Source organism: Cygnus atratus, chromosome 7, assembly GCF_013377495.2.
Source record: "Cygnus atratus isolate AKBS03 ecotype Queensland, Australia chromosome 7, CAtr_DNAZoo_HiC_assembly, whole genome shotgun sequence".
In the NCBI taxonomy this organism is placed as follows: Eukaryota; Metazoa; Chordata; class Aves; order Anseriformes; family Anatidae; genus Cygnus; species Cygnus atratus.
Genome location: NC_066368.1, coordinates 24,793,636 through 24,806,331, shown reverse-complemented (window position 1 = coordinate 24,806,331; position 12,696 = coordinate 24,793,636). Strand labels below are relative to the sequence as shown.

The window sequence follows — 12,696 nt, the reverse complement described above, 5'->3', positions numbered from 1 at the left end:
AGGAAGAAAAGACAAATTAGAAAGATGAGAAGGTGGCAAAGCACAAGGTCAGCAATAATGTGACTCCAAGGTATTATTGAATTCAGTCAAGGTTAATCAGAGAAGCCAAGCTTTTACCTTGGCGCGTTCACCAGGTGCCTAAAAATGATGTAAGGATCCAGACCACGAAACATTAGATTCTCTCATTCCCGCCTCACCAAGAAGTATTTGCAAGACCCTGGTTAATTAAACCAATAAAGCACAAGTGAAAGCCTGGCCCGGTGCCACATTTTTACTCGTGTGTTGTGCAGGGGTGTTGCATTAACAGCTGCTATCCTATTGTGGCGGGGTGGGGTGGATGAGAGCAGACAGGAGAGGAGAAGGAGCAGTAGCAGAAAGAAGAACGCAAACCAGCTCATTTTCAATTAACGGCTGAAATAAAAATGAAGTGCTTTTAGCACTCGGCCTTCAAAGTGCCAATACTCTTAAATAACACAGGTACCTGGCCCTTCTATAGCCCTATTAAATCAACTTCATTTGTTTTAAGCAGAGCTGAGCAGTACTTATTTAACAAGCACTTCTTCAAGCATGACTCAACACGCAGGGAGGAAGCCTTTCAGGGCAGACAAAAGTGTCTTGGAGGGATGCTGGGAGAAGAAATTTCTCTGGGCTAGAAATCACTCACCGCAGCAGCTTCTGGCCAGGGGAGGAGTGCTGGGAGAAGGTTTGGATCATCCAATTCTGCCCAGGCTGGGGTGCACCTTACCTCGTCCCACGAAGGTACGTTCATGTCCTAAATGTTAAGGACCCTGTAAAGGGACATGGTTAGGATCACAGGCTCCTGGAGAGAGAAGCAGGACACCCTAAATATCCTCCTCATTTATCCCCTAACACCACCTGAAACCTCCCTATGACCTTGATTTTAAGTAAAACAGTTAAGATGAATCAGCAGCAACAACCTCAGGATACATGGGGCTGCGCATCTGTCCCCAGGCGTGAAGCAAGCTGTGCAAGTGGTAGTAACGACAGCCTTGGTGCACAGCAAGCCTCCAAGCCATATCCAGCTTGCCTGGGCATCCTAGCCTTTCCTTTTCTTAGGAGAAAACAAGCGTTTTGCTTACGGGGCAGGTCTAAAGAGAGACACACATGCTACATCCCCAAAAATATCCTTCCCAACATCCTCGCAGCCCTTGGCCTCCCCGACCATCCCTGTCCCACCTAGGAGCACATCCCAGGTCACTCCTCATCCAACCTAGGCATTTAGGGCTGAGCGAAGCTCCAGGAGCTCCTTCTCCAGGTTTTAAGCACTCAGGGCTTCAAGTTGCATTACTTTTACCCACCACTGTCTTTCACTTCAGTTTCTGTATCCCATTGTTTGTAGGTTTGCCCTGTTCTACTGCAAGATCCACTTACCTCCAATCCCCCTCATCTCTGATACACTGCGCGTAACCAGCTCTTAATGGGAGCCTCTCTACCCATCAAAGAGCTCTCCGGAAACATCTTTGTATTACACCAAACCCATTCAAAGGCCCCTTCACACACTTAGCCTGAAACTTTTCCTCAGTCAGGCACCCATTCTCCATGCACAAGTAACTCTCGTCCACACGTGACCACGGCTCTCGTACGCTCCGCACAAAGCATCTCGGCGCGCTCCGAGTGGTGTTTACGAGCCAACGCGCATTAACCTCTCCTCTTAGAGATGGGAGCACAGAAGGACGGCGATCCAAAAGGCCCTAATAACCAGCTGAGAGCACGAGGCACAGCTAAGCCTCGCCGGGCTGAATTGCCTTCCTGGGATGGTTTGATGAGGGGCATAATCACGGGAGAAGTATTTTGAAAGAATGCATCCTTGTCTCTTAAAACCACAACTAATCAGTAGCTAATTCTCTCTGTCCTGTTACGGCTTGTTTGACTTCTTGAGAAATTAATACCTGTCCTCGTGGCAGGGCTGATACAAGCACCACTGATTTCTCAATGGCTCAACTTCGGTGCTGCTAGATCAGAAAAATTATCATTATTTAAAGCTATTATTAAAGCAGAACTTTCATTATTTAAAGTTAAAAAAAAACAAACACAATATCATTTGTGATGCATACAGAAGAACACCTCGTTTCACACTGATACCAACATTTTGGAAAGCAGTCCCAACGCTCCAGTCTGAAATACAGCTTAAACTGAAGGCACAGGGAAGGAAGAGCATCACGCTGGGAAGACAAACACTTTACTTCTCACCTGCCTCCATATAGCTAATTTTAAATCCCTCCTGTACGCTTTGCCTGCAGGGCACTCTGAAACACAGATCCTGGGTTTAATGCACTCCTCGTCCAGCACTACATGGTCACGTCCTCCTAGGGGCACCTCTCCCCAGGGATGCACCATTGCTTCAGATGCACAGAAGCACTCTATGCCTCACCCCACAACGGCCCAAACAGGAGGACGATGCCATAAAAGCCACCCCACTCACCACCATCCTCTTTCCATTTCACCCACAGGCTCCAAAGCACAAAGACCGAAGCCCTACAAAGACACACACCCCCAAAACCCCCTCCAAGGACCCTCAGAGCACTGCAGCAGACCAGGAACATGCACAGCCCCAAAAAGCAAATGCTGCCCACGCTTGCTCGGCTTGGGGCCGACAGCATCCGTGCACCCGCAGGCATGGACAGGAAAGGGGTGTCTTGGTCCCTCTGAGCCCACTCCCCTCCATTTCAGAATCGATAAGTAGAAAAAGGGATGAGGACATTATTATTATTATAGGTTTTAAAACCAGGAATGATGGGCGAGGCTGGAAAATGTCACAGGCTTCTTGCGGACGTGACACAGGCTGGCTTGTGGGCAAATTAACACAACCGGGAGAATTCACTCAGGCTCATCAGGGTAATGAAATGTGATATCCACTGGAGAAAGCAGGGGCAGGGACATACTCCACTTTGCTGTAGCAGCGATGCCCTTTAGACAAAAGACTCCCTGGTGAAATGCAAAACAACTCTGGGACAGAGTGTATTCAAACAGGATCCAAGGACAGCAGACCCATAACCACACACACAGATTCTGCTGCTTATTTCTGCGCTGCATGGGGACATGCCAGCGCACGTTTGGGGAGGAGGTGCTCGGAAAACACCAGTTTTCTCTTTTCCTCTTCCTGCTCTCTAACAGTCCCATTGTTCAGGGTTCAAATAAAAAGCTCTCACCCCAAAAACCTTGCTGACTGCATCTACAGGCCACATACATCAGCTGCAGGTTAAGACTGACTTCAGACAACTGCTGCAAAGCACAGGGAGATAAATCATCCTGGCAAACAACTCTTGTCATCCAGTCTCCTCTTCCCCTGCAGATCAACCCAAACCTGCCAGCACCCCCTTCCCGTGAAGGGACAGAAATTCCAGCAGGCCGAGCCCTCAAACCAACCCCCTTGGCTTAAGCCAGCTGGCTGTTAAGTTGGGTCTGTGTCACGCTAAGACCACGCAAAGAAGTCTTCCTGCTAATGCATGGGATGATCCACCTGGCACTTGGCATGCCCCAACCAGAATTGCCAGTCTCACCTCTTCAGAAATGCTTTTGGGTGGCGTGCCTATAGGCTTTGCCCCACTGCACATCCTCCAAACTGCTCTCAGATCATGTAGCTCTCTCCAGACCCCCAGACGAAGACCTGCCTGTTAATCTGTCATTGTCTTTCCACAAATGAGCTTCACTTCCGGGCCCCCTGCTTTGTCTGTACCTCTCCATCCTTCTGGCTTTACATCAGCTTGATTTTTGCAGAAGTGGGGCTCCCAGAAGCTCTACATCTTTTCAGAGCAGAACAAGGTTCTCCAGAATAGCAACTGTTCTTGTCCTACATCATTTGGACATTGTATGTACATTACCCGTATGTACCGAGTAGGAAAATACCCCCTAGCCCCATGGATAACACTACCTTAGAGCTCTTCTCTGCGATCCTGGTACAGCTCTGAGTAAAACGGAGATACCAGTGCTAGGGAGAGGAAGAAGCAGAGATCACAGCTTTAACTTTACTTTTCACACCTTCCTTCACAGAGGAAATGCTGCATTAAGATGTTGGATGAAATATAACACATCCCACTCTTCCCAGCTCAGTCTGCAACACGTAGCCCTTCATGACAGAATCCCAAATTGCTGTGTTCAGGCAGGTCAAAATAAGGCAGTTCATTTGTTAAATCTTTTTTGGGTGGGGCATTTGAACTTGAATTTATTTTAATGGGAATACACCCAAAGATGTCAACACATCCCTCCAAGAAAGGACTGTTGTGACACCAGCTTTCTCTGGCAAGGTCAGCCCCAAAGCCACCTCCTGGACCTTGACAGCAGCAACACAGATATTTATTTCTCCCTACGATGTTTTGTTTTTGTTTTAAGGACTTTAAAAAGGCTGTTGGAAAAACATTGACTTTGCAAACAAAGTTTCTATATGGAGCAATTTATCTGATACATAGCATCTTAATTTGGATGTGTGTTTTAAGAATAGTTCTTCAGGCAGCAAGCAGCTAAGCTCTGGGAAGTTACATAAATCACTAAATTTACATTCGTATGCTCTAACGAGAAATGAATGCCTCTTTCCCTTCCAGTTAGCATTTGTGTGTGTTACAGGCGCTGCTCCCTCTCCCCACATTTTCCACTGTCTTCAGGATATGGCCACAGAAATTGTCATACTGAATTACACTGATAACCCATCTAATTTAGTGCCCTCTCTACAATAATACCCCACACCAGCTGCTACAAAGGAACATTTAACACTCCTCATAATTGACAATGATGGAACAGCACCACCACGAGGGTCATATTTCCTTTGCGTTAGGGGACCCCCTCCTTTCCTTCAGCATTTTGTCATTTGTATTTTTATCCTAGCTCACATACCTGTGAACGTTCCACTCTGCGAAAACCTGACAGTCAGCACTACCTTCTGGCAATGAGTTTTGCAGGTTAACGCGCTAATTGGGTGTGCAACATACCGCTCCTGCTACTGCCACTTTCCTCGGAGAAAAGGCTGCGAGGGCACGGGCTGACTGCCTTGTGCTCTTCAGTCACTTGCACACCTTGGTCAAATCCTTTTTCTCCTGTGGATGGAAACAGTCCTAGCAGTTAATGCAACCTGAGAAAGGACAGGTTTAAAAAATGAGACGCTGGCTGGAGCAGGGAAGCCTTCCCTTGCTTCTAATCACTGTCAGAGCCTATCTCCCCAAACCTTCTGTTTGTGCTGGATCACCCTCTCTGCTTGCTGGAAGCCAGCTCCCACAGGTAACTTGCACAAATGGCATCAAGAACCCCTTCGCCCCGTGGCAAGAAGAGTTTTGAAAAGCACGAACCAGTCCAGATGCAACCCAACTGGAAGCCCTCCTTCCTGCAGGAGAGACACACACACCAGGCATACACACCAGGTGCCCCAGGAGCCCCATAAAACTCAGCCCCAGCTCCCATACAAGAACAACACTGCTAATAAGATGTCACGGGGAGGGGATGGGGACAGGGATGGGGCTGGGCTGGTTTGTGGAGTTCAGCTTTCTTCCCCGACAGGGAAATTTGCAGCTTAATTAAAATGAAATGTTGGCGCCTGTGTTCCATGTTGAAATATTGATGGAGGGAGGCATAAAGCATTTTATGAATGCATGCTTCCATTTTGTGATTTACTGCCCCCAAACATCGTTTTCACAGAACCTGCTCGGGAAGAAAAGGGGGAGAGATGAAAGAGCAATAGTGGTTTTTATCGCTGCAGAGAAAAGGGGACGGAATTGGACCAAGTTAAATACAACGTACTGAAAGACACTTTCACTCTGAACTTCGTATACAGCAGGAGCTCCCTCTCACTTGCAAAGAGTCCACTGAGGTCAGTGGAGGTGCTGTTTTTTAAACCTTTCCTTGCACTGTATCAGTTAATGCTGGGAAGGAGCTGTACTGTTCAGCAGCAGTTAAGGAGAGGTCAAGCCACTCTTTGTAACAGGGCTTGGAGTGAAGTGCTCACAGCTGGTGGGAGAAGACACCCGGGCAGGACTCTGGACACAAAGGCCAAGTCCATCACCTCTGCCACTGTCTTTTTATTACATGGCCCCACCAAGTCCAGTTTGGCCAAATGAAGTCTGATTCCATCCTTATTTCAAATGTGTGGAGAGGAACTACTCAGAAAGCTCTTTAATTAATGACCTAATTATGGCACTGATGAAGACAGCAGCATTTGCCTTTGCTGCAGCAAGGGCAGCAGGTAACTCTGCCTGTAGCATATTTGCCACAGGAACAAGTAGCAAATTTGCCTCCAGAATGAGTGAAATCCCAATTATTAACCAAAGATGAGACCTCAGCATCCATCAAACCTTGGGCAAGGGGAACACAGAACAGCAGGGAACCAACACTGCAACCAATCCAAAGAGGGAGAAGGAAATCTCGTCAGGATTCAGGGGGATAATTTAAAATACACAGTTTCACTTCACTCAGTCACTAGTGTTTTCCTTTTTTGCTCTGCCAAATCAATTAATGGGCTGCAGCAAGCAGGCAGGAGTCACAGAACGCATTATCAGCCCCGGCGATGGCCAGGCTGGTGGCTGCTACATGACCCAGCTGTCTGTGCTGCCCTCCGAGAGCCTGCGCCTTCTTTCTTCAACCTTGGTTTCTCCTTTTATTCTTTCCTTTTCCTCTCCTCTCCCTAAAACCAGGTTAAGAGATATGAGTTGCTGGCTGCATAATTGGGCTGTGCGTGCACCCAGGGCAAGGTGAGCCCTCGTTAGCACTGCATGTCCCTCATTCCAGCATCAGTCTTCCAGGCAACTTTCCTTCCTTTCCACCAAACCTCACAAGCAGATGGAGCTCCAAATATCCCAGCTGTTTCCCCAAGGGTGGTAGAAACACCTGCCTGTCGCTCCCCAGCACTGCTTTGGGGTTTGCATTGCTCACCACAGTGCAGCCTAAGAGCAGTGGAGCAGGATGCAGACACCTCCGACTTATAGGGTAGCTGTGCAGTCACGAAGGCAGCTCTGCAAAGGCAGACTGTGGCTCTCCCAACCGACCCACGCACCCAAACCAAAGGATTTACATTGCACCAGAAACACTTGAATCCACCCCATTCCAGGTTCCTTGCTGCTGGTCCTAGCCACTGTAGGGTCCAACTCAGGTCACAACCAGACCCTCAGAGAGCAGCTCAACCCACACTGGATCCTAACCACCCCTTGAGACTCATTCAAGCCCTCTTGCTGGACCACATGGTGCGATGAGGTATCTAGAGATGCTTCACTTCGGGGTCTATGATGGCCTGGACACAGCCCAGCTCTCAGTGCTGGAACATGCTCTTGTTACTTCAGTTGCACACCCAGGCATAATCTCCTTTCACTTTTTACTTACTACTTGCTCCATAAATTAAGTTTGCTTCATTAAGACTTCAGCTTTACATTTTCTACCTATATTTCTTCCAAGCTGCTTTTCCTTCGCTAAGCCCAAGGACTTGGCTTTCTAAGCCAACTTACAAATATTAAATTCTGATGATATCTTTGAATTCAAGCATTTACACATACAGTTTTGAACCCCCAGTACAAAGCATGTGTTGTCCCATAAGCATACTATAAACTGAGACAAAAGGGGCAAAAAGATACAAACCCAAGAATGAATATTCAAAGCTAGCTGATTAAAAGATCGCTTGCTAGCTACATCTGCTGTGAAAGAGTACACTTCACTTTAAGGTTTGACTCTGTTTTAACAGAGAAATGGGATTTATACAACAGGGCAACTTTTTTGCAAGATGAATTTTTATATTCCACATTCCCTTTCCAAATAATTCACTCATTGCAATGCACCAAAACACTTTTTGAAGTCCCTCGATTTACTATTTACTCAGCAGAAAATATCAGCAAGAGAGGTCTGTAGAAAATTAAATATATGCACACATTGAGAAAAACAGTAAGTGACAGCCACCGCTCAATGAAATTTTATATGACCGATAGCTGTTGCTGGATGCGTGATTTAAAGGTTGCATTAAATATCTGAAGCTTTAACTAATCACTGTGTAAATAACTTACAGGGGAGGCTTCAGGCAAGCGACTGATTGAAGGCTTCTCAGCAGATACAGGCACGTACCAACGGAGGTAACTCTGAGTTAAGCTCTACAGGAAGAGAAAAAAAACAGAAACTAATGGAAAAATAGAGCAAAACACAAGAGCCCAAGCTGTGCCTATGCAGAACAGCCTGGGAATAGCAGGCTGAACAAATAATGTCTGTTTTGCACAGCTTCTTGCACTCTGGGTGCTGAAGGTATAATCATTGACTGCACAGTTCCTGGGCCACTTCAGGATGTGGTGTCAACACTGCAAGAAGCTGAAGGAGCACATGGAAATTCCTTGTAATCAAAACAGACCTTCTTGGTGCTGCACCTCTTGAGAAGTCTCTAAGAGCTTTTAAGCCTGATGAAACGCCCCAATCCCATGAAATACCCTCACAATTGATTTATTTGAGCAACATAGTGCAGGTAAATAAGCCATCTCCTCTGGGTTTGATGAGCCTTATGCAAAGCCTACTTGACATTTCTGCATTTTTTACTGAAAACAGACAGCTCCCTGCCCCACAGATCACCACTGTTTGGGGTGGCCTGCATTTCAGGCCACTTACTTGTAGAAGGTGATTTCCAAACCACTTCAGGATGATTTGGTCTCTACGGAAATGAGGGACTGTGTGCTGCATGATGTACATTGGCTGGTGGGAATAGGAAGCTGGCAAAGCTGCTGAACCAGCTCAATCCTTCAAAGCTTGACCTTTACTCTTTTTTCTCCCCCTTCCAACACAGAAGGATGAACTTTAGGAAAAAGAGAAGTTAACAGGGACCAAACCCACCACCCCTATGAGTTTCCAGGATCGAAAGACCACATTGTACAATCCAAGAGCAAAGGACAAACCTCAGCATCTCAGAAGAACCGAGTCCTTTCAGTTCTTCACTCTGAATCACGTTAACCTGACAAAAGGAAGGAATCACTTCAGGGCAGATTCAGCTGGAAGGAAGGAAATTACAGGGCTTCCCAATGTGACCGAATACTTGCCACATTACAGCTGCGTTCAGGAAATAACCTTGCAAGATGAGCAAGGACAGCGATGCCCTCTCCATCTGGAGAGCAAGGTTGAGCGTGCAGCAGTGGTTTCTCGTTGTTTCCTGGAAAACACCAGATGTTCAGTGAGGTTTGGAAATATTTCCCAGCAGCGTAACCCTCCCTTCCTGGTGCTGAGGTTGTACATACAATTTTAGCCAATTTAGGGCTACCTGCGCACAGCTGCAGCTACACCACTGGCAAAGTTAATTTTTAGCATGGAGGAGGGCAATTCAGACATCAATAAGTATTGATCTTCGCTTTCTTCCTTCTTGACCTGAGAAACATTCTCAGATAACTGGCAAAATGAGGATAATCATACATTACCTACCTTTAAAGACAATCCTGTCCACTTTACCTAAGGATAATCACCTGGGATAGGAGAGGAGCTGAAGTTACTACCCATCTTCTCCTTCAACCAACATAGAAAGTTTAAAAAAAGGAGGAGAAAAAGATCATAAAGGTCAGGCTTCACTGGGACGAGGAAGGGACTAGACAAATAATTGCTCTTTTACTGTCACACATGGCTGCTCTTCTTGATGTTGCAATCCAAGAGGCAACAAAGATAGTTTCATCCATGCTGTTGGGCTCTGGATACTAATGAAAACTATTTAATGGCCGAGAGCTGTCACTAGGAGCATTGATTAATTAGGAGCAATTGATTAATTAGAAGGAGTGCAACTCTAGTGGCGCATCAGCTACTAATAATAGAGCCCCAATCAGCCGAGGAGCATGTCTGAAAGGAAGAGGAGGCAGCCACAGGCTCCCAGCTCACCTTCACTGAAGACAAGAAAGGCACAAGAGGGCTTGTTTCCATCTCCCACCTCCTGCTAGGAAGGTATGCGTCCAGGAGGAGCTGCTATGGGGTCAGGAGTCCTCGGGAGCAACAGTGCTGCAAGGATGGAGGTGGTCCCTCTCCACTGACCCAGCAACACAGCTGCAGACAGGTGATGGGGAAGGTCAGTAGATGGGAGCTCTGTCTCTCAACAGATCCGATGCTTTTCCCTTTCTGCAAGGGAACCTGCTACCACTTCAGAACTGCCCAAGAGAACCCAGCACAGCCTTCCTATGCAATGATCTTCTGCCTCCTACCTTCTGAGGACACAAACTTGTTACTGAAAATTGGGTCTTGAACACCTCTGAGGTCTTGATTTGTCCTTGCCTCAGTTTCCTAGCTGTAGAAACAAAACCACCTCTAACCCATTTCAAGCATAAGCTACTCAGAGCAGGAAATCTCTCCCCGTTTGTCTACAGGGCCTTAAAAAAACACCAAAAAACCACCTTGTACTGGAGCTTTTCTACATTACTGGAAAACAACCCAAAAATTAACAAAAGTGACCCCTGGGAGAGGAGAGCTGCACTTAAGATAAGCTTCCTGGGTGTCTGGAGGAGCGCAGGGAATGATGATGAAATAGCTGTATCATACATACACACATTTTTTAGAGCTAATACTGACACAGCCAGGAGACACTGACAGCTCTGCAGAGTAAGACTAATTTCCCAGCCCGGAAAATCATCTTGGTGGAAGGTTTAGGAGTAAAAATTATCCAGCCCATCTGACAGAGTGGTCATAATTTCGGTGTCTAACACCTCAGTAATGCCTGAGCCACAAATTATCGTTCTGCATCAGCAGAAAGCAGAGGTCTTAATGCTTTTTGTTGACATGGCAGACTCGATCACTGGCAATAGTGATTTGGAATATAAGACAGGTGCTTTTTGCACTATGCTTACTGTCAAGAGAGATACAGGCGCAGGGCAAAGAGGGAAAAGATCCTGGCCTGCTCTCTAGTTTGTTAAAGTTTCCTCCAAGCTCTAAAATGCCCTTTCTGGGGTTCTGTAAGGAGAAAAAGCAATTCCACACTCTAAAGCAGAGCTAAACCCTCCAGCAGCATAAACGAAAGTGAGTAAAATAAAAACCAGCGCAGTATTCCTACCTCTTAAACTAAACAGAGCAGATCTCAGGTTGCCTCTGAAACTTAACTGGAAGATGGTACCACAAAGACAGTAAAAACCTTTTACCCAACTCATCCCTGCTGGCTGGTTATTTTTGTCAATGAATTGCATGCAAAACATGACCCAGAAGCACCGCAACGAAGATGTTTTCTTCTGGTTCAGAGCCTGTATTGCAAGAATTTGCAACAGTATTTGATGAAAGCTATGTGCCACTGCTAGAAAGGACAACATTAAGTTGTAGTTTGTGCGCGGGAGACCTTCAGAGGCACCAGGAGGGTACCCAAAAATGTAGGTGCTTTAAAAAAATTAATCTCATTTCCCTCCTTATGCTGAATCTGGTAGCAAAAGCAAGATTCCCAAGCATCTATTACAGAGAGGCACATTTAAAGTACTTCACTGAGCATCTCTGCAGTTTTAAGATACTGGCCAGTCATATAAATCACTAATTACCTGCTTAAGGAGGCAAATCAGCTGCAATCACCAGCCTATAGTGAATCAGTTTCACCTGCTCAATCGTGCATCAGATGAGAGGGCTGAGTTATCCTTGAGCACATGGCCATGCAGGTCTCCAGAGCAGGCTCCACTCTGCAGCTCCACCAGAGTATCTGTATTTATTTACAAGCTGGGCATTGATTGTGAACTGCTGATCAATAGCTGGTTCCTGGAGAGAAGCATCCTCTTTGCTGAGCAATGCCTCCGCCACAGCACAGAAGCTGCTTTTTGATCCTGCTGATGCGAGTCCTTGCTGTCATGGTAGATAGTACATCTCTGAGTTGCACTGGAACTGTTGGTCCTTTTGACTAGCACAACCTGTTTGACCTAGGAAAATGAGTTCGGGGAGAAAAAAAATCCCTTCTCACTCTCCCTTCTCTTCTGCCCTTGGCCACTGGGTCTGTTCCTGTCCCAGCTCTGCTCAAACCAGCTGTTCCTGCTTCTAAATTTAAAGGCAGTTTGTCCACAGCCATCGCCATCACGCTGGCTCAGGAGGGGGACACTCCTGTAGATGTGCCCTCCTGAGCCTGCTATGTCAGAGGCAGCCTCCCCAGTACCACCCTCGTGTTGGAAACCCTCCCACCCCATTACATCCCCTACTGCAGGACACACAGCTGCACCTCACCTTCCTTCACGGGGCCAGTGGGAGGACCAAGCTCTCCCAAGCACCTTCTGCTCCTGGCTTGGAGCAGTCCTACAGGACAGCCTCCTTCCAGAAAGTCAGGTCTCCTTCCCAGCATGACAAGGCTGTCACCACCATCTCAACTCTTGGTGCTGCCTCAGGAAGACAGCAGCAGCACCTGGTGAAAGTCAGGTGCTACTTTCCCCTTCCTCCCCACCAGGTTCAACACTGCACCTTTGTAAGGTCATAAATCCACCCTACGCCAAGCTGCAGTTTCCCAGACCAGTTTAGTATCCTATCTGACCTTCAACAGCACCTCAGAGGGATGGAAGCAGAGGTCCAAGATCCCAGGCAAACCATTAAAAGCAACAGATCCCTCTTTTTGAGCCCGAAGTCCCTGCACGGACACAGCTGTCTCAGGAGGGCGCAGAGATGGCTGGAATTAAACACAGCTCCATTTTACTGCAGCAAACTCCCCAGCCCAGGCTGTGAATCAGTGACAATTTGTAGTATTTCATCTCTCCCCTCCTTGCCATGCCTGCCACAGGAACTCTTTATCCTCAGACTTTGAAGCGAGCTGCTATG

The 12,696-nt window shown here is 47.0% G+C and overlaps 1 long non-coding RNA gene across 1 annotated transcript; it reads right to left on the bottom strand.

Moving 5' to 3' along the window:
• Positions 1 to 3,895: 3,895 nt before the first annotated feature.
• LOC126913372 (uncharacterized) lies at positions 3,896 to 8,067 on the bottom strand. The gene is made up of 3 exons (XR_007708557.1): positions 7,989 to 8,067; positions 4,944 to 5,048; positions 3,896 to 3,949 (listed from the first exon to the last, which is right to left on the bottom strand). It is a non-coding gene; the product is annotated as an uncharacterized LOC126913372 (long non-coding RNA).
• Between the last annotated feature and the right edge of the window lie 4,629 nt (positions 8,068 to 12,696).